The sequence below is a fragment of the Tuber melanosporum genome (assembly GCF_000151645.1).
Source record: "Tuber melanosporum whole genome shotgun sequence assembly, scaffold_23, strain Mel28".
Lineage (NCBI taxonomy): Eukaryota > Fungi > Ascomycota > Pezizomycetes > Pezizales > Tuberaceae > Tuber > Tuber melanosporum.
This window is the reverse complement of record NW_003298897.1, coordinates 929631-955928: the sequence shown is the minus strand read 5'-3', so window position 1 is coordinate 955928 and position 26298 is coordinate 929631.

Genomic DNA, 26298 nt, shown 5'->3' with positions numbered 1-26298 from the left:
CACCTATCTTAAAATCTTTAAAGATCCAATGAAACTTGCCTATACTATGATAAGAGCTAGATATTCTCATTCTGTATAATCCAAAGTACCAGTAACCAACACTCTCAGTAGAACCACTATTATTCATGAAAATAATATAATATCAATTCAGCTTTCATATGATTGCTTAGGTGCGCTGGTTCCCAGTCATGTGCCACTTGCTTGGAAATCACCTATATCTGTGCAAGGTCCTACTTAGGATAGTAATGAGAAATATATTAGATAACAATAACTGCCGACCTTAAGGACTTTATCTCTGAGGTAGGTGCAAGCAAACCAGCTACTCTGGTAGTCTAATAAACATATACATAGGTTCTTGAAGTCTCCTACAGAGAGTAGGATTGGGCAAGTCTAGCTAGCTCGTTTCAGGTCAATTTTCACTTGCACTTTTCATGGTACTCTAGTAGTACAGAAAGTAGGTCGGGACAATAGACATCTTACCATCTTACTATTTGTTGACGAGCTATTGCCGGAGCCAGTCTGACATTGATTTTATTGATATTTCCTGCACTACAGAACTTGTTTCTAAAGAGTAACAAGACTGATACATATGTTACAGTTGACGACAATAAGGATGCTGATCTCACATGATCGATGGACTTTTATAACCCGTCTTACCGTGATTGATGATTGTACTGGATTGATACCATGAATCTGGACTAAATACAAAAAACAAAAACATTTGAAGGAATCTTTTTCAAAGCTTAATATTTTTCCTATTATGTTTGTATCCCAGTTAGAAATTGGACAACCAGTTGTATCCTGTATACAACATGGAAAACTAAGCAGTCGGTACGCCAATACTAGAGCAATTAAAGTCTCAAAGACTTTATTTTTAGCCTGTTGTACCCCTTTTGGTAATGGGTCCAGCTTTCAACCTTACTTGATATCTGGAAGAGATTTTAGAAGTGTAATCAGGTCCTAATCGAGCCACAACCCCTGGCTGGTTGATCTCTCCTAAACTGGTACACTCTTACAAATTTCTGGCCAGCTCCATATCACTTGCCAGGTTAATTGAACTTGTGGCTCAATAGAACCTTTTCGTGGCACAATACAATTTTTTATTGCCTAAAATTGAGGCTTAGCAGAATATTGTGGCTCAATGAAACTTCTGACTTTACTCAAAATCTAACTTGAAAATAATATGACATCAAAGTTAATAAGGATTAATATAGCTTGAGGTTAAACATAACATTATATCTTGATATAACATTGTAGTTCAATATAGTTTTACAGACTATTAGTACTTGTCAGTATAATAGATGTTTAAATGTTCTATATTAGTTTATATCATAAGAGGACTTGATAATACGATAGAATTTGAGAGCTCAATAAAGCTTTACTATAGAACTGGAGAATACTACAATTGTTGAAACTAATGCTTAAGACGAGCTACATTGAACACAAAATAGAAAGACAAAGTGCTTCATGAAGAGCAGAAGACTCTTCATGTTGAGCTGAAATTCTATGTAAAAGAAAAAATAATACTCAAATCTATAAGAACAAAGTATCTAAGTATATTTTTATACAAATTAAGAACCTAATCAGGTTAGGAAAATTCCATGTAAACTAGAGTATTTTGTACCATAAACTTATAATTTCATATTAAGCCACATTGTTATATTAAGCAATAATATCAAGCCACAAAAAGTGATGTAGAGCCACAAGTCATGTTGAGCTGGCTATTCATGTTAATCTGGCGGGTACTTTAGAAGAGTGCCCCAGGTGGTGAGTGAGTGAGCAGCCGGGGGTTGTGGTACGATTAACGAAGATTCGTCCTGATATGAGAAAACGACGCTGGCCTATGCTGAAATCATCTTCCGCCACCAGTCCCTACCACCTTGTCAACAGATACCCAGCGCATGCTCCACGATCGAAGAAGCACCGTCACGGGCAACAGTTGTCGTCCTGGAATTTTTTCCCTATTCGCAGTTTCCTTTCCTGCCCCGCTTAAGGCGAATTAGTATAACCGTGTTCCGGCTGCTCCCAATACACTTAGGAAATTGTTTGTTCCTCCCCTTGTCAAGATCTCGACTACCTCTTACTTGGACCATTTTCCTTTACTGTCCCTAACCAACTCGCCGACACTAAAGAAAGAACCAATAAAGCTGATATTTATCATATTATTCATAGAACCGCTGCTTGCCGAAATTGATTGGCTGAAAAATTATAAGTCTATTTGGTATTTTGATTGGTATCACACTACGCATCCTCCGCTCTTAGTGCGCAATCTGATTTACAACAGCTCGCCATTTACGAGTGGTCTTGAACTCTCTCTCTTGAGCTCAATATACCTATTCTCGCATCACCTCTCGTCAATAAGTTATCAATCAAACAGCTCAACGAGTGCAGCTCTGTCGCGCCGTACTGTATGTGTTTTTGGGTCAAATTCTGATTCCAGCAATGATATAGAGGAGGTTAAGCAACGACAGTAACCTATACAAGGTTAAGTAAGTCCTAAGCTAAATATCATTTTGATTATTACTCCCTGGCAGCGTATTCTCGAAATCAGGGGTACAATTTACCTTCACCTTCCTCAAGTTCTTTGTGTTAATTATTGAGCGAATTCCGAGTTGTCGTGGAATGTGTATGAAACATGCTAAATCCGGCGCCTTCACCAGACACAGAATCCTAGTACTAACAACCACCAGTATTATGGTTGCCGCACCCAAGACTTCGATATACCCCACCTCCTAATGGAAGTCTGGTACTGCGCAGGGAAATATGCCGTTGTACAGGTTCCGCAATGTCACAGCTATTGGCCAAACTGCCATCATGAGAAAGACAGGTCAGTTGCTAATAGGAAAACAGAGATGTGTTCGATATTCAATATATATATGACAAGTGTTCACCAAAGAGTGTGTGTGTTCCCATAAGGTGTGCAAGCGTCTTAGCTCTGAATATATACAGTTTTGTGGCGACCCGCTCGTGGGTTCACACAATACCAGTCACCGTCTTGCGGTCTGGTTAATCGCCTTGCTCACACCCACAAGTGCGCCCTAACCTAACATACCACGATGGGGTTACTCCATCACTCACCCTAATCCCATCGTTCTTCTACAGAGATCTATGTCTATGGATAAAAATAAAAAAAATAAAAAAGTAAAAAATAAAAAATAAAAAAAACATCTCTATCCCGCAGACAGATTACATAGAAACTGACAACATATTAAGGAAATTCTGGTGCTTCACTCATTCCAATCCCTTGGTGAGTCCATCCGCTATCATGGCATCAGTCCTAATATAAGAGATATCCACATCTCCATCCCTGACCAACTCGCTCAACCAGAAATACTTCACACCCACATGCCGGGTTGAATGCTTAAACTGTCCATTCATCAAACTCGCTATACTTGCCTGATTGTCATTAAACACTGAAACTAGAGGTCTTCTTTCTCCTTGTTCTTCACTGTTATTTCCTCCTCCATAAAGCTCTTCTTGTAGCTTCCGTAACCAAATAGCTTCTTCCACTGCAAATGCCGTAGCATTGAACTCTGCATCAGCAGTTGATTTGTCTACGGTCTTTTGTCTTTGACTCCTGCAATGAATGACCGTTCCATTGTGATCGAGAATGACAAAACCGCTTGTAGACCGCATACCGTCGACTTCTCCAGCGAAGTCTGCGTCTGCGTAAACGACAATTGCTGCATTCCCAGAACTTCCATTTACCCCCCCAATATCGCCATTGTCTCCTCTTCCAAGTCTTAAACGTAGTTCCTGTGTGCTCCGTAGATAACGTAGAATCCTTTTAACCGCCGCCCAGTGTAAGGTAGATGGATTTGCTGAAAATCTTCCGACCATGCCACTCAGATAGGCGATGTCGGGTCTCATGGTAATAGCAGCATAGGTAAGACAGCCAACTGCCTCCTGGTATCAATTCTTCTAAGTGGCTTCATCTTCATCTAACCTATTACATAGCTTGCTCTTGCGGTACATTGGTGTCGGGAATCCTTTGCAGTTCTCCATCTTGAACCAGGTGAGAACATTTCCAATGTATGCGCTCTGGCTGAGGTAAATCCTCCTTTTACCTCGGTCTCGTTCTACTAGCAAGCTTAAGAAAAACTTAACATTTCTGAGATCTTTTAGGTTAAACCGTATGCTTATTGCTGACTTCATCCATGTAACATCCGCTGCACTACCAATAAGTAACATGTCGTCCATCCAAACAATGATAGTCACTCCGGATTCATGCGTATAAAATCCAGCTTCGTACTTAGAACTTTCCATTCTCAGTTCTTTCTTCAGATGCAATTCAAGAGTGTTGTAGCAATTGCAACCAGCTTGCCGTAGCCCATAGAGATCTTTCTTCAATTCAACTACGACATTAGTTGTTAGTGTCTCACTCTTATCATTGTCGTACTCTTTTGTTGTACTATCTTCCCCAAGGATGATACACCAAGCTTCTTTGGTAGCTGGAGGTAGATCCTCAGCTGTAATTTACTTTCAAGGAATGCCGTAACAATGTCTAGCTGTACTATTACTTTGTCCTCTGCTACAGCCTTTGATAAGACCATTCGAATTGCAGGAAACGAGCTTGTCGGGCTATAGGTTTCAATGAAATCAACACCGGGATGTTGTCAGAAACTATGTGCAACCAAGCGTACTTTGAACCGTGCAACACGTCCATCTTCTCCCAAATTTTCTTATAGAACCATGCGTGATGATATGGTGTGTAGATCGCTATATTTATCCTTATCTGATACAACTGTCCATGTATCATGCGTCTCGAGCAAATCCAATTCTGAATTGATAGCATTAACCCACTTTCCCAGGTATGCACTGGTCAATGCTGCCGTGATTGATCCGAGTCCATTGGTTACCATGAGGGTGTAGTCTATTCCGGCATTGACAGTGTCTTCTTCCGGTCTGTTGCTATCAATTCTGCTACTTCTGCTACTCTTCCCGCTTCAACTCCTGCTACTTCTAGTACTACAGGCTTCGAGTATTCTCTCTTTGTCCTCTTTAGCCATATCCCAAAATGGACCACGATTCGTTACATGCTCTGTGTCAATCCGTATTCTCCTAACGCGACCACTATTTTCACCACTCTTATTATTGTCTTCCCTTTCCTCCATTCGTGCTTTCCTTTTAGCGGATTCTAGTGTTCTAGAGACTGGTCTCCATGGATGTCGTAGTAATGGTGGTAGTGGTAGTAACGGTCGAGTTCTTCTATCCTCAGGGGTTTCTTCAATGGCTTCGGATGGTGGGGGCTTATCAGGTGCATTCAGCTTCTCCAAAGGTAGAAAAATCTTCTGATCTGACGGTTGGAAATATGATGTATCCTCATGGAAAATCACATCGCATGTGATCTCAATGCGTTTTGTTGGTGGGTTGTAGAGCCAGTATTGTTTGGTTGTTTGTGTATAGCCTATGAAAACCATCTTTTCGGCTCTAGGACCCCATTTCTTATCGGCCTGCTCTGCTGGATGAATGAAACCTTATGCCGTACATCCTCACACCCTCAGGTGCTCGATGTCGGGTTTCCATCCAAACCATAACTGATGTGGTATGGCATTAACTCCATACGTCCCTTTTGTTATTGATACATTTTTCTGATAGACAGTCACTTGAAGTGCTTCAGCCCAATAGTTCTTTGGTGCTCCAGCGTGCTCTATCAATGCATTGGCTCTCTTCACCAGAACTCTGTTGCTGTTTTCGGAGACTCCATTCTCTATTGGAATGTAAGATACCGTAACCTGCCACTCAATACCACAATGCTCCAACTCCCACTGGAACTCACCGCTGGAGTACTCTCCTCCTCCATCAGTCCGGATAGCTTTTATCTTGTAACCCTTGTCCTTGTCACTGAAAAACCTTTCTACAGCCCCTTTCTAGTTCTGAAAATGTCCAGCTGCCTCATACTTTGACTGGAGAAAATACACTGATGTGTACTTCGTAAAATCGTCAATGAAGAGTATAAAATATTGACACCCACCTAGGGACGGACTCTACATCGATCCAGAGAGGTCTGAATAGACTAGTTCTAGTGGCGTCTTGGTTCGATGGGTTGTTGCTCGGAACGGTATACGGGTCATCATTCCTGTAATACATGCGGTGCCGCAACTTTCTACATTATTCGCCTGCAGGCAAGGCATGCCACTTCTCACCTCCGTGTGACTCATCTTTAGTACAGCTAGCACGTATATGTGTCCAAGTCTATCATGCCAGAGCGCTGTCGTTGTGTCGTCTTTCTCTGAAATGAGTAGTCCGAAATCAAGATATTTACCGCTCTGAACTAGTTTATAGAGTTTGTTCCATTTCTCAGCAATGGCTATTAAAGTTCCATCCTGGTAAAACTCTGCCGCATCATATGTAAATGCGATCATGATGCCCTTTCTAGTTAACTGGCTCACTGGTATAAATCCAGCCTCTGTCGCTCCTATTACATGAAGCACCTCGATTAAGAACAACCGTTGACGACCAGCCCCAGGCGTACAAGTGTAGGTTTGAATTGTGCTAATACCAGCGGTGGAAACAAGCTCTCCCATCGCTGTCCTCATTTGGCGTCGGTTTACTGGTAGTGAAACGTAGGTCTCCTTAACGAAAGCATTAAGGTCTGCTAACAAGTAGTTTGTACATCCAGAATCAACTACCCATTCCATTTCATCTGTTGTTTCTACTCCTCCCAGTACCCGTTCGACCATATATCCACAGTCTACTTCCTCCTGCGCATAAGTCTTTTTCTCTCTCTCTTAAGGCTTTTATTCTATGTTCAGCAGCCATCGCTGCCCTCTCTTTACTCAGTAAAACACGATCGTCGGTTTCACCAAAATCCAGTCTTCGTTGGGGTAGCGATAGTCTTGTTTTACTTTCCTTTCTCCTTCTTACCCTAGGTGTGATGTCGTTGTTCTGCTACCAGCATTCAGCTTTCTTATGCACCTTCTTGCCACAGCCATGACATGAACCGCTGAAGGTATTATACTTCTGACTTTGCCCTTTCACTCTCGTGGTCTGGTGGGTAGTTGGATTTACACTTTCATGACGTTTTACGTTGCTCCTCTTAATCCTTGTGAAGAGTACTTGGTCAGGAAGCAGGGACTGTTCTCTGCGAATCTCTGCCTCATAAGCTAGTAGTAGCTCTTTTACCTTTATAAATCCAGTGAGAGAAGTTTGATCCGGAAGTGCTGACTTGGTTACCATTACCCACGTTTTCACCTCAGGGGTTTTTGATAGACCTTCCACGGTGTGAAAGATTAACTGCGCATACAATGGTGTCTGTCTACACATTACAAGCTTGTCTGTGAGTTCTTGGATGTGGTTAATGTACTCAAGTATGGTACCAAATTCCTCAAGAGTCGATTCGTATAGCTCCCATTGTAGATGATTCGAGTCATAGCTTGTTGCCGTCTGATAATTCGCATGGGCATCAAGACAGATATCTGAGGCCGTAGCCTATTCCATCTCATTGTAGTACCAAAACACGATATTATCACTCATTGCTATCTGCAGAGTACCACTTGCTTTTTGTATCCAAAGATTTTGCTTCTCCCACTTCTCCAATTGGTTTTCGTACTCCTTGACATTTTTCTCCTTTCCATTCTCCTCTCTTTCTGGTTTCTCCAGTAGCACCTCATGACCATTTACTAGGTTCCAGAGTCCCTCTCGCTGGAGATAATCCGTCATTCTCATTGCCCACAACCTGTAATTGGTTCTGTCTAGCTTCACAACGCTCATGCCGAACAACAATGATGAACCATTTTGTTCATTCATCTTCACTCCTACTACAGATGGTGCTACTTCTCAGAGCTAGACACAGAGGTGTACGTAGGACAGTGTATTGTGGTAATAGATGATACCCAATAAATCGCAAACAAAAAAAGAAAAAACAAACTTCTGCTTTTTTTTTATTGCCTGTGTGTGGAAAAACTTTCACCTGTTACTGGCCTGCAATCCCAATGGATTAGGCTGGGCTTATAGCCTAATGGAAGTCACGTACTGCGCAGGAAAATATGCCGTTGTACAGGTGCCGCAATGTCACCGCTATTGGCCAAACTGCCGCCACGAGAAAGACCGGTCAGTTGCTAATAGGAAAACGGAGATGTGTTCGATATTCGATATATATATGACAAGTGCTTACCGAACAGTGTGTGTGTTCCCATAAGGTGTGCAAGCGTCTTAGCTCTGACTATATACGGTTTTGTGGTGACCCGCTTGTAGGTTCATACAATACCAGTCACAGTCTTGCAGTCTGGTCAATAGCCTTGCTCACTCTCACAAGTACACCCTAACCTAACATACCACGATGGGGTTACTCCATCACCTCCATCCTGCATTCCTTGCTACCAAGCTATTCATTCAGCATCTTCAGCATAGTCACTACTCAACTTTGGGTTTCAGAAGCAAATAAATCTGATAAATGATCATGGGCCTCTTTGATCAAGCAACCGAGATAATCTTTCTAATTGCGTGCCAGCTAAATCCTCACGACCTCAATGCCCTCTTGAGTTCTAACCGACAACACGTACACCTCGTACCAATAGAACTCATTGACTGCATGTGTGCTCGGCATGACAAACAGAGGGCCACTTGTGGTGTATTCTTGGCAGCTACCTGCAGCAACAGAGTCATACTGCAGCTGTTTATCGAACGTGATATGCATTGGCTGATAGCCAGCGGTGCTTGGTTCATCCATGCAGTCCAAGAATTAGATGCTTTGAGTTTGCAGGTACTCCTTGAGTATGGTATCGATCCGGTAGTGCAAGATGATGAGCAGCAGAACCCCATTTCTGTTGCTTGCTATCATAATCGCCTTGATACTATCAGGGTTTTGATTGAAGACTCTGGGGTGGATATTAACTCACCTGACATGGGTGGGTGCACGTGACTTTCTCAGGTCCTATGCCTGGGTCACATTGAGGCTATGAGTGTTTTGATAACCAATGTGAGGGTGGATGTCAGCTCCCTTGACAACACTGGTCGATCTCCCTTGTCCCATGCTGCAGGCGGTGGAAATGTGGGAGCTGTGCATGTTTTGTTGGCGCATCCCTTAGTTGATGTGAACTCCTTTGACTATGTGCAGTGAACCACCCTGTCCCATGCCGCAAGGTGGGGATATGAGCAGGTTGGGACTATTTCGTTAGCTAATCAGAGGGTGGTTGTCAACTCGTGAGATATCGTGTTGCGGACTCCCTTGTCCCATGCCGCAGGAGCTGGTCCTGCGAAATGTGTGCTTGTTCTCATTAATGATCCGAGGGGGGATGACAACTCTCTGTATACTTGGTTGAGAACTCCATTGTCCCATGCCGCAGAATCTGGACATTCGGGAGCGGTGTGTGTCCTGATTAATGATCCACAAGTGAATATCAACTCCGTTGACAGAGGGTCGAGAACTCCCTTGTCCCATGCTGCACAGTGTAGACATGTGAGAGTTGTGTGTGTTTCATTACAGATCAGAGGGTGGATGTCAACTCTTTTGATACGTTCTTGAGAACTCTATTGTCCTAAGCTGCAGAGTTTGGGCATGAGAGTGTTGTGCATTATTTGCTTGAGCATTCGAGAGTGGATGTCAACTTAGTTGATGCTGGTTGGCAAACTCTGTTGTCCCTTGTGGTAGCGGCTGGACACCAGTTGGTTAGGAGTATGTTGTTGGCAGATGCCTGGGTGGATCGTACTCCCGCTTTGTAAGAAACCCTTACCCAGCTCTACTTAACCTTTCTTGCTGTATTAACGAGTATTATATAGAGTCACATTACTCGAATTTAAGGCTTCGCTATACCGGACATCAACTAGCCATAAGATACCACCATATCTAGAAATCCTAAAAGGCTTGAAAATTATCAGAAAGCTGGCAGTGAATACATAGGACATCAAACAGGTACTGAATTCATACTATCAACACTTCCAACTACTTTAACGGCTCCATTTAAGCCACGATTCGGGTTATGCGATGATGTCGAGCAATCTATAGTTGGGCGCGGATTGGTTATGGATGCGGTAATAATAGATAAATGTATGTTAATTGGATATCCTCTGTTATCTGCCAAAAACCTAGAGACATTCTACAGATTACTGTTCCTGCCACTTAAGTCTACATTAATGTCCAACGCTTCCCTGCTCCAGCGACAATACCTGAGTAAGCTCCTGCATAACTCTAGTGTGAGTGAATGTATTAATATTCATCCCATTAAGAAAACAAAGAATGAGAAAGGATTACCTGACCTGGAGAAAATGATGATCCGAACACATGAGCTTTGCACCTTCGTTACTTATCGGCTTTAGTATCAGGCCTGCGAAGGGTCTTTATATTGACAAAGAAATTCTATAATTGTCACGCTCCCTGCGGCGACCGCAGATTAGGGAAAAAGTGCACGATTTGTAAAACTATTGTGGAATTTTCCTCTTGACGTGCATTAGAGCTACTGGGTTCCAGTATTTGCATCAACCAGTAACAGATGCTTGTTCATACGGTTAGTTAGTCCAATTCCAGAACTTGTAGCAAAATATACATCTATCTCAAGTTAGACAGGTCAATCTGTTGTCCTTCCATAAGTAGTAATAAATAATTAAAAGAACAGGCTGGAATAGCCAAGCAGTAATAAGGAGACTATCAGGCTTCCGAATAGTCCGACCGGTCAGGTCTTGCAGGCAGTACCGGACTGGCCAGTCATGAGCGATGCCGTGACTGGACCTGAATAACTCGGGTGTTCCAGTCCAATCTGGACTGGCCCCAGACCGGTCTTTATGAAATATTGCGCGGTCGTGTAGTACCGCTCACTTAGTGCTCCGAAAACCTTTTTTTGATACTCGTGAATCTATTTTAGCTGCCCCGAATTTAAGTTAGGAACTATTTCCATTCCGACTCTCCTAAGACTCCACTGTATAACCCACAGAAACAATGAGTTATTTAATCAAGAAAATATTTATCTGAACGTAGGGAACAGTGATAAAAATAGTAAAAAGAAAAATAGGATGCTAATTCGGTCAATGGTCCGTGCGTATCCCATTGCTTGCAGCCCTCGTCAGACCAGTCCTAGCCTAGTCAGGTCCAATAATCCTGACGGTACAGTCGGTCTAATTTCCACCATTAGACTAGAATTGACTTCCGACCGGACTAGCTGGTCCAGTCGAGTCTTCCGCCGACCACTCGGAACTCTAGAGACTATAGTAATAAAGGACATTGGGTATCAGAAGGAACTATACGAATGAGGCATAATTACTGGTAGGTGTTAATATAGAGTACCGGAGCACTTCAGAAATTCTATTTTCATTTATGTAGTATTGAAATACACCATGTACCTACATCTGTATCGGTTCTGGTAATCATAACGTGATGCAATCTCCGTATTCCCATGCGTTGGCGGATAGCCTTGGTGCGCTTTCTGCCATACTTGGCATTATTGCAAACTGTTTGTCCTGTTGGCAACCACCATTATTGTTGTGCCTTCAAGAAAGCTTGGAGTTAATCTTTACACATTAATCCTCGAAACGCCGGGCCCCATGTGGCAAGGATGTATCTGGGGGCATTGCAGCTCCCATCCACATACCCGCTCCTCATTCCCTCCTTCTAATTCTTTATTTACTCTCCCCAATTCTTCATCTACTGTATCCAATCATTTTCCACTCTACATTCCTTTATCCCCCCCCCTACTACTTGGGTGACCGAGCGTCTAACATGCAGTTCAACGGTATCAATTCAGGAATCTTATTCTTACCTTTAAAGCCCATAGGTCGCAGCCACTGGGGAATAAAAAAAATACGATAGACGACCATCACACGTATCTCGATTTGGGAGATGTTTGGAACAGGTCCCTGAACCACAGCGCTATGTGTACAAATAGGGGTAACAGAGTTACCCACGACAATCATGAACCAGTTGTGGATATTCACATATCTGTACTCTTCCGAAACTAGGTGAGAAAAAGAGTAACACTTTGCATTTCTCCAAGTAAATATCACTCAAATACTATTTCTGAACTCAGATCATTTTTTTGCCAGCAGCATCTCATGCACCTGATCCGCGTGCTTCCATGGATTGTGGTAGAGCTAATGCAAATACTGCTATGAATGTATTCCTAGGAGTACACTCACATGTCATACCTGACAATCAATATCCGTTTCTGTCGCCAAAGGCTCCTAGAGCCGGGATGAGCACCTCGCAGTGTCAAATCGATTCCAGGTACGTAGGGTCAAGCGGTTTGTGTATCGCATTCACTCAACCAGCTACTTTGCTCATCGTTACTCTGAAAGCTACTAAGTATAAACCTTGAAATATTATCAGTTCCGGCTATTGTTGTTCAAATGAGGAATTGGCTGCGGGGGCCTTGCATAGAAGCTCTCAAAGACAACATAGGGCGAGTGTTTCCCACGGGTCTCCCGAGATTGGCACTACTCATGCTGCAGGAGCTGGAAACGCTCTGTACTTATAGGATAACGATCAAACCCTTCTAGCTACTGGTAATTCGCCAGTGTTGAATAATGGGCAAAAGCAGCATCGTTTTGTCCCTAAGCGTCCTTCGGATTGTTAGCTTCCTGGAGGGGTCAACAATCTCGCACTACGATGGCCGCTTTTTCCTCCATTACTGTCCATCCATCCCAATACATACCTTACACCTTTAATGGACCTCCAAAAATCGGACAATTACTGGAAGGTCAACGAAAGCATATGCATAATGTAACAGCATCTTCTAGGCTAGCGGTCAATACACTTGGCCATTTTGGGAGGTGTTCGGAAGATAGAATAAGAAACGCGGACAAGGGGAAACAACAACATACGAAATACAAGCACTGAAAGACTAGCCAGATTGGATTAAATATCTGTGGGGGCATAAGGGAACACCTCCAAATACCGAATTAGCCTTGGTTCCCCACACGCGATATCTCCCAATTTCCAGCCGACTGCCGATCCACTTATGGCGATGCACAGGTAACAAGTCCAATTATTCCTGACAGAGCTATTGGCGGAAAAGGCTCATGTCCTTGGCCACTGCACAACTGCTCGGTTACGACTACATACTACTCCCACTTACCCTCGTACTATTGAGACTACAGTTCAGCGCGTAACCTACCGACATCCGAGTACTATCTTTAGGAGTGCCAATAACGATAGCATGGCTTGCCAGTAAGCCTTCCCTGCCGGCCAGGCTTCTTCACCACATGTAGGGCTTTTTTGAGTACCGCTAATTCTACTACCGCATTTCTGCACCAAGCCAGTTTTGATTGCTAGGAACCTCAACAGCCTCTCCAGACTCTTGTCCGTCCAATATAGGATCCTCAAGACGTTCGACAAATACCAGCACAAGTAAGGTACCTGCCTATACGCATTCTGGACGGATGGCGACAAATCCACCTGATTAATCCCGGATCAACGAACTCTTGTTACGGAGCAAGACCACGTTGACAACAAATTCAAGGCCAGTGCTTGCTCAATATTCCTCATACAATCCCCGGAACCATTTTGAAGGCTATGCTGAATCTCACGTCGGTGCAATCGGAACCCGCACATACAAGTGCTCATATACTTTGGCACACTTACTCGTCCGGGGTATCCGCTTATTGTTGTCGAAATGGTCGTTAATACTGTGTTGTTGTCAAGTCGACCTTTGGGCGAGAGAGAAGGGGTGGAAGCGGTTTACTACTGCGAAGGCTGGTACTGCAGCTTCTAATTGGGCTTGATTGATGGTAATTTGATGGAAGCTTCTTGTTTGTGATGTTTTCTCTTTTCTTTACCCTAATACCTGTCAGAGCTATACCAGAATTTATCACCCTGATTCAGTACAAATAAGCGTTCTAGCAAAACATACCTAACGAAAGACAGTTACGAGGAGAAGGGAAACAACCTTCTCAACAGGTATCCGACTCTGAAGGACTAAGTTATGTCATGGCTCGCCGTTGTTCGTAGTACTGTCGCGTTTCTTGCGTACCGCAGACTATCGCATGTCGTCTTGAGGTTTTGTCATAGTAAATGTCTGTGTGTACAGCTCAAATGTGCTATGATTCAGGGAAGCCCGACGTGACAGGGCATGTATTACCTTTGTGGCGTTAAAGCATAATTCCATTCACGAGGTTTGGTTGTTGATTGATGATTATCAGGTGCATATTGAGTTCACTGACCACGTGTCAGAAACGAAATTGTCCCCATATCGCAGGGTGTGGACAGGTGGAAGTTATACGTTATTTCACGGCTGATGTGAGGTTGAATTCTAGCCTTCAAGGTACGAAAAACACGTAGTATTCCTGCCTCACCTGCTGCAGATTCCAATTCATCATATATGGGGTCCTACTTGGGAATAAGAATGGATTCAACAAGATTGACATCTACTTGCGATAGACCAAGACGGCGAGAACAGCAGAATTCCATTAAAACGGTCACAAAGAGTTCGACAATTGAACAGGGTATCCAGGGATGTTGGATTCTCATCGGTAACACTTTGCTTTATTCTAGTCAGTTCTTTGTCTTTTTGATTCTTGTCTTTGGTTGCCATACATTAAAAATAGTTTCGCGCCGAGATGGAAAAACGGCGGAGGAGGTAATAGTTTTGATAAAGAAAATTTGACCTTTTCAATTCAGATCCTTTGTGATCCACAGAAACCCAAAAGAACTTTTAGAGTGGAAACATGTAATTATCCGAGATTAGCGGTCCTGACATTGTAAGCTACAGAACTACATAAAACCTCCCCTTTGGCTTGTTATCGGAGTGTAAACAACCTGGTAAATCCGCAGTTCTGGTTCCTTTACCGACCACAGATCTCGAAATGTCAGACTCCAGCCGCGGAGAATTTACGGCCATGCAGCGAGATAATCGTATGTTGCCATTCACTGTGGTATATGAATTGCCCGCGCCCGATAGGAAAACTCTGATTACCGGTATAGAATAAAGTGGCATTATATTGCCGAATAGGGTCGCATTATTTTAAGGAACATCCGCTTAGTTCCTGCGATTATACTTGCTTATATAAAACTGTTCGGAGCAAAAAGGCTTTACGACTGAGAGCGCACTACCCTGCAATTCCATAACGCAAAAGTGCTTTCTCAAGCAGACTGTCGCTAGATCTCCTGAATAATCACTGCTCTACAACTCTCAAATATTTGCGATCATGAAGGGAATGCGGCCTTCTCACTACACATGACAGTAATTTAACACAGCACTCGTTTTTCCATTGTTGTTTATTCATTAGTGCCACTCTCAACAGATCACGTATTACCAATTTACTCAACGTTTACTACACAACCAATTCTCTTCTTTATATCGACCCGGCAAGCAGGGAATGAGTTGCGAATTAGCTTTTTGAAAGATTATATCCACTGGCCCTGTGGGGTCACGGCGGCACGTTCTTCGCCTAGTATCTAACCTCCACGGATCATAATACGGGAATATTTCGGGCCAATTACTCCAACTAAATGCAGCAATGATTCTTGTAGTAACCGACCCTGCAAATTTGACAACATCTTTCGTTTACTATGATAGTTGTATCGTTCCCTGATCGGACAATCAAAATACCTGATATCAATACTTTCTCGAAAGATTTCTTACTCTCTAACAATATCTCTATTGTTTTATACAATGCATCTAAATTTGTCTACAACGGGCCATTGCTAAACTTTTTCATTACCGAAATCTCAATTTCCTCACAATTGCGTAATCCTCCATTCACGTCCGTGTCGGTTGGTTATATGGGTGTCGGGGCGTCTATTGATCAAGATTGTATATAATATGGACGTAGTGTCCGAAAAAGAGGCGTCGAGCATTTATTGCGCTGGAAAAGGGTGCTATCCTCTAAAGCCTTGCTCCATTAACTAATAGATTGGTTTGTCTGCCTCTGTACCAACCAGCACTAGGTTTTTGAAAACTTATTAAGATTCTCATATAAGACTCTAAATCACGTGGGGTCGGAGGTTGAAGCGGCACCCCCTACGGGATAGCAACGTGCAAGATTGTTTATTTTTATTATTGTTGTCCAATACAAGTTGGCGATTACCAAAATGTCGGGCATCCGCACATTATGCAAGACCAAGATATCTCCTAATTCCTAGCTGTTCCCTCAAGGCTCGCACATGAATCAAGGAAATGTACTATTCCTTGTTCCGCCGGGATTCCACATTCTCGTAAACCTACTTGCCGCGTGGTCCGGGTCGGTGCACACGCACATAACCAGATGCTTCAGGTAAGATGAGCGTAACGTAATAATGACTCCAGGCAGGGATGGCCGAATGTGAAACGATGGAAGGTTGGCCCGGCATGCGAAAAGAGAGGTGAAAGAAAAGTGTGAAAGACACAAGTAACTACAGCACCCAAGAGGAATACTACAAATGCTGTCCATTGCACTTGTCAAATGTGAAGAGTCTGCCGAAACCAAAAGGATCACATGTTGACTATCAGGCCGATAATTTGGCGAAAATCGGTCATAAGAAAACATTAGTTGGAAAACAGCGATCAGCTGTATCGAACAGCCTTATATAATATTGTATGTTCTGAAATTGATCGGTCCCAATCCATGATTTACAAATCACAATTGTATATCAAATCCTGTTCGAAACTAAAACACCCTGAGATTCTTACCCTATAACATTTAAAATTCTTGGATTGATGTCCATTCAAGCGATATTTCCCACGCCGGATCAGGCGACTGGAGTCTCAATGTATGCGTGTAGCTGTGTCTGTACGTTAGTAACCATTTCTCCAAATAAGGCAACTTGCGCAGTCAATGTCGCCGTTGCGCGTGTAAAGGACGCAATCGTTGCCAACAAGCACGCAATCATTTCCTTGTTGAAGAGAACCTTTGACCGGGAGGGGCTACAATGATGCAATAGTTTAGTAGAGACGGCTGCTGGTGAATATATAGAGAAAGTCAAGTTGCAAGTGAAACACGCACCTACTTCCCTCCCAGAAATTCTTTAATTTCTTTTCTCCAGTGTTCTTTCTGATGGCGTTGCGATTATTATTTCAGCCACCGCGTCCCGTGTCGACACATTGCCAGATATATGTAGACCGATTTACCTTTCTCCGTTGCTTGTCTGCTGCCGCCCCGTTGATTCATCCCCACATTCCGCAGTTCGGCGAAAAAGAACCTAGAAGCGAATGGTTCAAAAAGGGAGAGGGCCGGCCGGCCCTGATTGCTCAACATCTCCCTTATTTTCTGTTCATAACATGGTGCGCCTGAGGTATAACTAATGTCGTCAAATCCTGGAACGCTGTTGTGAATTAGGACTCGAGAAGCCTTGATCGTAGCGCGATCACCAATCGCGACCTCCAATGTTGTATTAACCAATTCTCGATGCTCCATCTCACGTCTCATACTATTGATCCTGGTGGTCCTTGGTGATCCTCTGCCCGCGGAGCAAAAAGGCGGCAATTTGGTATTCAGGCAAGTGAAGTAGGAATATAACGGCTCCCGATTGTGAACATGCGCAATTTCCAAAACGACAAGTTTCTCGCCGGTTTTTATTGTGGATCTACCCCATTGACGATGTCGAAAATATTGCCGCGGGGTAGATCGAGGCTTGAGGGATGATCTGAGTACCTCGTATCCGGATGTTTCCAAGGTATGCGTGATTGCTGGTTGTAAATAATTGGCTACCGGGCATGATTGCGCAGTTCTTGCTTGTAGTTGTTGCCGCTCCTAAATAGTTTCGGCATGGTCTAATAGGTGTTGGTGAATCAGTTGGTAGGAATCACGATAACGAAGCAGTTCTGTCCCCGTCAGTGTTATACCAGACATTATTCAACAGTATTCAAGGGTTGATATCCCGTTCAATAAAATTACTAAACCCCAATTCGGAGCTAGAAATCGGGCGCTGTACGATAGGGGGTTGAGGTTGCCTGATTGAGATATCTTAAAACACCCATTGAATAAAGATCTCGCCCTACTAGCAGTCGACCTTGAGGCACGAGGTGATCTCATACTACACAATGATACAATCGTGTTGAAGTAATGAGTTATGCCAAGATTTCTGCACAAGAATCTTTAAAGAGATTCGGTTCCAATATGTGGTCCGTCTTTGAACAAGATCTGGGTGTGTCGGGAGAATTTCATTTGTTTTGTAAAAGGAACGGGAGTGCTGTGGCAATGGTAATTTCTCGAAGCTGTTTTCCCGAATTCCTGAGCTGGTGGATAGCAATTTCTAGGACATGGTAGGTGCTAGGAAGTGGCGTATAAAGATTGAACATAAGTCAGAAAATGTCGGAGGCAACTTGCGATGAATATTGTGCGACCTGGCTCCCGATATTTGGATGAAGATCTGTCAATGAAGAACCCTTACTTTCTAGCCATTGTGGCCATGTTAGCATCCTCAACTATGGACTCTCTGTGAACTTGATGTTTGTCAACTGGAGTTGCAACAAGATGGAACACGGAAAGCCCGACAGAAAATAGAAATATGGAAAACTGTTGTTATAAATTCTAGAGTGTGCCGAAAGGATGAAAAACCTACCTTCAGTCTTCCTATAAGTTGGTTATATATCAAGTCGAGAATTTATTCTGAAATTGGAGAACCAGTCCGAATTCGCGTAACACTTGTGACAAGTACGACCTGACTGCTGACTTGATATCATAGATGCCAACAGCTTTGGATATATTATTTGCTATCATACACAGGTATCGATGTGTCAGCTGGGTGGATAATTTTGTGCTTGTTACCAAGATCAGGTTGGTGGTATGGGTAGTCGGCAGTTGTGGTGGATGTGACTGGAGTTTTTGTCACGCAGCTGCCGTGTTATGCGTTACCCGGCTGAACAATTGCCTTACAGTAGAGAACCATTGTATGATAAGAAGACGGGCTCTTTCGCAGCAAAATATTCCCACAGCTATCCCGGTCACGTTATAACCGGATCATATGCACGGGCCCTCCCATCGAAGCAACAGCGACACTGGCAATAGTTGTTCCCCTGGAACTAATTTCCCATTCACGCTTTCTGCTCTTACTCGGCTTAAGGGGAATTACGGTAACCAATTTTCGCCAAGTCTGGACACACTTAGAAAATTGTTCGTTCCCTCAACTGGTGAAGATCTCAACTACTGCCTTGACTACTTTCCTTTCATACCGCGAACAGACTTGCCGACTTCCACAGAAAGAACACAGCGAGCTGATATTGGGCCTGATATACTGGGAACAGCACCGCGGGGAAATTTATTGTCGGGATCATTTGGAGTCTATGTGCAGTTTTAATTGGTAGACCGTCCTCGGCACTGTGTTCTCTCGGTACCCAAAATTCTTTACCATTGCTCGCAACTAACCAAGACTATTGAATACTCTTTAGCTCAATCTAGCTATCCCCCTATCAATTGTTATCCATACGTTATCAATCAAAGGGTTTCACCAGCTCCACCCGTACTCCGTTTACCCTCAGTTTTGTATATGTGGTTGGGCAACAATATGATTCAAGGAATCATTCAGGGGAGGTTAAGCGACGATGCTAACATATTCCATCGTAGGTTCTTAGCTATATGTCCCTTTTATCCTTACTCCACAACGGCCTATGCCTGAAACATCTGTTACCCTTTACCTACAGTTGTTTCTGATTGTTTATACTGATAATTGACGGGATTCCGAATTGTCATAAAGTTTCCATGAAACATGCTGAATCGGTCTCCTGCACCGCTCGCAGAACCCGAGTGCCAAAGACAGCGAGATATCCGTTAACGCACTTCATCCTTAGATATACGGGACCTGCATCCCAGATTCCATGCAACCAACCTATTCATTCGTGGCCTCTGACATTCCGACGCAATTCTTGGGTCGCAGAAGTATATCACTCAATTAAACAGGCATATGCTTCTTGAATCTTGCGGAGATAATTCTCCTAAATTCCCGGCCGGTAAAAACACACAACCTGAATACCGACTTTTATACGAAACAACAACCGGCAAGCCTCACAACAGTAGCGCTTATCTACTGCATGTGCGATCTCAGTGATGAGCACAAAGACGAGTGTGGGCTGTACTCGGCCCCCACTTGGGGTGAGAGAATTACCCAGCAAGTTGTTTATCGATCGACGTATGAACTTGTTGATTAGCTGCAGTGTTATATTGATCCACGAAGTCAAGGAATTAGAGTCTTCGTGTAGTGTTGTGGACGAGCCGAACGGGCTCGACTCTCTTGGCGGAGGTGGAAATGTGGGAAGAGGTAGAGGAAACCCGTGGTGAAGATGGTTGTTCTGAACTATAAGGGCAGTAGGGAGGTTCGAAGTTCTTGGTATGCCACAAGCTGAGTATGCAATGTACCACCCAAATCCCAAATACAGGTATACCGCTTTGAATGTCACCTGTATACACTGCAATCATGACAGGTGTATTGACATGCCTTTTCATGACTTGTAAGTGCTATCATGATATCATAATAACTAAAAATAATGTAGGAGACACCACTAAAACTAGTATGAAAAAGACTTTCACAAAGATTTAATAACTTCCACGATCGAAAAACCTCCACCATTTTTCCTACTTCTAATTTATATTCTGACCTCTTTTTCACACCCAGCTACCGTTTTAGTGCTCTCACTTCCACCAATTCTCCTTCCCTCCGAATAATCTCACCTTTGTTCTGAATTAAAGCAATATTTCGAGTGGCTCCCTGAGACCGTGTTTATTATTTTTCGGCCTACCGGTAGTGTTACAGACCAAAAAACGTACAGGTTAGTTTGAACCGATGCTAAGAGGTAAAGTGACTGTACCTTTAAACATGGTATACTGCATACCTTCTTGCAAAAGTGTTCACAGTCCACAGTATTTCCAAGAAAACCCCAGTACCGAAGCACCTGTACCTTCAGTGTACCGAGAACTTCGAACCTCCCTAGAGTGTACTCGAGTAGAGGTATTGAGGCGACTCTACTAGTACACTCGAGCCTGTTGACGGCTCGAGCCGGCTCGTTCACAACACTATCTTCGTGTCTGGCTGTGCTGCTCGAATGTGGCATCGATTCGGAGGGGCAAGACGATTTTAAGTGGAAGGCCATTTCTGTCGCCTGGTGTCATAATCGCATCGATGCTATCCGGAGGCTGGGTGAAAATGGTAGGGTGGGAAATAACAGACCGGATGCGGGTGGGCCAACACTACTCTCCCAGGTCTTACGACTGGGTTACGTGGGAGCTATGAGTGTTTTGATCACGGATGTAAGAGTGGATGTCAACTCCCTGGAAGGTTTTAGGCCAACTACCTTGTCCCATGCTGCAGGCTTTACACGTGCAAGAGTTCTCTGTGTTTTGTTGGCTCCTGCCTTGGTGGATGTCAACCCCTTTGACAATGTACTGCGATCTCCCGTGTCCCATACGGCAAGGTGGGGATCTGAGCTGGTTGTGCGTATGTTGTTGGCGGATCAGAGGGTGGATGTCAACTCCCTTAACACATGGTCGACAACTCCATTGTCCCAGGCCGCATGCTGTTGACATACTTGAGTTGTGCGCGTTTTTATTGATAAACAGAGGGTGGATATCAATTCGCTTGAAACTTGACGACAAACTCCCTTGTCTGATTCAGCAGGTTCTGGACATCAGCGCAATGTTTTTCTTTTTTTTTTTTCCTTGCCAATAGAAGGGTATATCGTAATCCGCGTCGTAAGAAGGACTCTCACTCTTCCGCTTCCCCTTCATTTTGGTATTAACAAGTATTATAGAGAGTTGCATTACTCGAATTGCAAGGTTTCGCTACGCGAGACAACAACTAGCTATAGTATACCACCTTATATAGAAATCCCAAAATGCTTGAAAACATCAGAAACCTAGCAATCAATACATGGGTTACCACACAATTACTAAATTCACTATCAACACTTGCGACCTTTGGAGAAGATTCACCAAAGCCTTGATTCGTGTTATATGACGTAGTCGAGAAATGGAAGGTTGGGCGCGGATGAGTTAAACATGATTTTGTAATAGATGCGATACTACAATTTTTCATCCCCAAGGGACACCCCCGGTTACCCGCCAAAAACCCAAAGTAACTCCACAGATTCCTTTTCCCACCACATAAATTTTCGCAAATGACAAACCCTTCTCTGCTCCTGTAGCAATCTTACCGGAGGCGCCTTGATAACCCCGGAGTTAGTAATAGTATTGTTATCCTATCTCTTATCCACAACCATGTATGTGGAAGGATTAAGTGTTAGTGAGAAAATTATGATCTGAACACATGATCTTTAGACCTTCGTTACTGATCGGCTTTTATATTCGGCGGACAACGGGTACTTATAATGACACAGAAGTTATATCATTACCGCACTGTCTACTGCGACAGCAGATAAAGCGAAAAAGAGCCAGAATTGCGCCACATTTGTGGAATTTTCCTCTGTTGTGATTGGATACTTTTATATTCTCGCGGCTTCATCAAACATTTTTTGTTTCCCTGACGAACTTTACTTTACGTTTTTCCATTCACTGGGGTCGTTGACGGTGTTTTCCTCTCACCTTGAAGGGTATTCGAAAGGGAGATATCCAAGGTTTAGCCTGGTAGTCTTTCGATACCGTTTGAGTGAGGGAGCATGGCGTCTCCTTCGCCTGAACCTTTGCCCTCTATGGGCCCAAGTTCCCCCTCTCCCTCCTCCGATTCCTCTGTTATGGAGTGCTCTCGACTCGCACTCCCTGTATCCTCTATTGACCGTGGGCTCGTCCCGATTGAGACCCGATCCTACATTGCCCCCGCAGGTGACAACAAGTTCCTCCAATTTTACCACACCCACGGCTGTTGCAATATTGCTGCGGCAATTGACGATGTCGTGAGATGGGTGGTCTCCCTAAGAGGCCCACAAACGATGAAGGAAGTAGAGATGCTCGTCGAGAGCAATCTCAGAGAAATTGGCTGCGCTTCCGGGTCTGGTCTTGACGGTGGCTCTGCAATGGGCCTCTACGTTCGCTTCCATTCGGTTGGCGACTCCTCCTTTGCCCCCTCTACGTGGGAATCCGACATACTGTTCTCCGGTGATTCCTCCTTGCCTGGTATCCTGGGGTCATCATTGCCTTCGGTCGACGCTCCATTGATGGTTGATGCGTCCCAGCACTTTGCGTCCTCCCCCGCCCCTGCGATATGGTGTAGAGATTTTGCGACCTCAGCCGAGCTCACTCTCGCGGGTCCTTCCGTTCCATCGGCTCCTGAGTCTGTGCCGTCTACGACCCAGATTCTCCACTCTCCGCAGGACAGCGTATTGACGTCTCCTGCACCCCCACGATTCGGCGACATCTCGTCCAATGAGCGCCACACCCTATACCACCGTCCTGGTCAGTTCCGTTTCCAATCCGACCGCTGTTCGGATTCGGACCACATTTCTCAGAGGCCACCATGGCTTCTGAATCAACCCAATTGCGGTGTTGTCCCGGCCCTCCCGCTGAATGTTCACCGATGATGCATCGCCCCCCCTGCCCCAGCCTCTCCCATCCAGGACACCCGCATGGCCCCTGGAGATGGTAAGACCTCTGAGGTGGATGGATTAGGTGACAGTAGACATGCCAGCCCTGCCTGCTATCACAAGAGGGATAGTCAATCCCCTGTGGCTCCAACGCCGAGTCCTGCGCGGCAGTGACCAGTACGCAAGCCTTCGCCACTCGCTCCCTCTATCAATGATATGGCCATGGTGCTTGAGGATGGGAAGAACACCGAAACCACTGGCCTAGGTGATAGCAAGCATGCTTCTACCTCCCCCACCCACTCTCCGTCGTTGTCGCTCGTTCCTCTACCGGCTGCGGAACATACTCCTTATAGTGCCTGGGAGGCTTTAGAACAGGCCAACCAAGAACAGGCGATAATACCTCACCGTAAGACCCCCTCCCCCATGCCTAGGCTAACAGGTGTTAGTAGGGAGATGAGCGAAGCCCTCGACAATATCGTCGTAGGCAGCGCAATGCAGTTGTCCGACTCCTCCTTGTCGACATCTGAGACATCCGTGTTTTCCTCTGAGGATGATAAACGGCATTACGCCAAGCTAGGCAGGATGCTGGCAGAAAGCACGGATAGAGGACCAATCCTGATCGTCTTCGGCGAGCGGGGTGACTCATTTGATGACATCGATCAGGTCTCGGAAGGGTTCGTGGTGATGGCTGACCCAATGAACCTCATGTCAGACGGCTTGAAACAAGCTCTCAGGATGATTGCCACCCAAGGCATGAAGATTGATGAGTTGGAAAAGGAATTGAGCTGTTTGAGTAGGATGCAGGCTCTGGGAGGGAATACTGACACCCGGTATGTCCAGATGTATAGTGAAGTCGCTAAGTCTAGCCCCGCCCCTTCCCATGCCACCAAGTCTGCGAAGAGTGCCACACCTGCTGCGAGTGCAACCCCAGCTGTGTCATCCTCCAGCTCCTACTGAACAAAAGTGTCGTTCATTGAAACTGACGATACCCCCTCCGCCCCAGCTGCCAAACCCAAAAGGAAACGGGGCCCGGGAAAGCAGAAGGGTCCCCTTGAGAAAGCCCTCGGCAAATGCCCGGAAACCACTGGCGCGGCAGAAAAACACCGCACCGCTAAAAAGGCCGACGGTTCGGCTCCCGTGCTTCCGCCCACTGCCCCTGCTGCCTCTGTTTCTGGCCCTGCGGCCTATGCCCCCAGCCCATAGAAGTTCTTCACAACCCAGAAGTCACCTAAGCGCCATGCCCCCACTCCTCAGACTGCTGAAAATATGGTTCCATCGTCCTCTCCGACCCAGGATTCCCATGCTAGGCACATTACTCTCCGGTTTGCAACCCGCAAACATGTCACGCTTCCGGATGGTATCTCCACCGAGTCAATACGCGCTCGTTCCAACCAGTCTTTGTCCCAACAATACAAGATTACAGGGAAGACCACATACTTCAGAGAGGCTCAATGCCGGAACGAGATCGGCTGCATTTTCATGACATTATCCGCGCACACTGCAGACCAAGTCAGGCATTTGCTGGATAGGTACCACGCTGTTGTTATCTGGGATCCCAACCTGGCAAACATCTCTTTTGCCCGTGATGTCGCCATAGTTAAGGTCCTCGTTGCCTGGGTCCTACTTGCTGATACTGGGCGTGGTTCCATCTGGTTTGTCGATGGGTGCACTGGGGATAAGGCCTCTGATGGCCTCTCCAATGGTCTCGAGCTGGTTAATCAAACCTGGTATTTGTGTCTCCAGCAGGCCAAATCTTCTTGGGTCCATCCATGCGATGAAGGTGGCCAAGGCTGTCTCATGTGGTGTTTAGTTTGTTGCGGACTGTAATGAAGCTTTGGAAGAGGTACTTCAGAAGTGTAAACATTGTTTAAGGGGCGGTCGACGACCTATTTACATTTGAACCGAACATCGACCCACTACTGTCTGTAGTAGGTGTCTACAATTTGGTCACAACCAAATCACTTGTGGTTCCCCAGAGCGCTGTCGTTTTTGGCATCACAGGTATATTTCCAAGTCCTACAACCTTAGGCAACTTAATTGTTTGGGTAGTGTAGGTGAGGCATGTATGTATACGTGTCAATTTTGGTTACTGTGCAAGCGGTCTGACCACTTCACTGGCTACAACCAGTGCCCCGCCATCCATGATGCCTCTTCTGTTCCTTCCTCCCGTGGTTCGGGTTCTGCAACCCCTCTAGTTGCAGACGATACGTCAAAGAGATTTGGAGTTGCAAATAAGTCAGTCAACAGAATAATGTACCGCTGGTGTGCTAAATCCACAATGCCTCAGTCTGACCCAATCATCCGTAACAAGGAGGCTGCCACCACCGCCACCAAGCGTAAAATGGTTCCCTTTTCCTCCTCTGTGAGCTCTGGCCTGTCTACTAAAAAAGCCACCGTTCTGGTGAGCATTTTGAAGAAGCCTGTTTCAGGTAGCTCGGCATCAGTGGAGGCCTTGTTTTAATGTGGATTACGGATTTAGCGATGAATGTAGGGGCAACTATTGGGAATTAGTCACTGGGACTGGATTGGTTTGCCTATAGTGATATGTTTTTTGTTATTGATCTCCTAGTTGGGAATGGTGGTTGTCATGTTGCCCATGAGCTGGAGGACTTTGATTTGCTTTAATTTGTTTTGGGATGTGGGGAGGAGGTTTATGTTCATTCAATGTTGTGTGGGTTGTTTGAAGTTGGTAGACTGGATGTGACATGCGCAATGGTGGACAATGTATATGAGAGTATGGCTTGTCATGTAGGGGGGCTACTTAAGGCCGGGGATGGCTAAGGACAAATTTGTGAAAACTAGTGAGGAAATGGTAGGGTGTGATGTTTGGCTGGGTGACTTTAATGCATGTCACAGATACTGGCATGCTGCCGGCGACCCGAAGGTTAATAGTCATGGGGGCTGGCTGTTTTGTTACTTGCAACAACAAGACCTCGGTGTTACACTTTCTCAACTGCATACCTTCCGGAATGTTAGCACTACAGTGGCG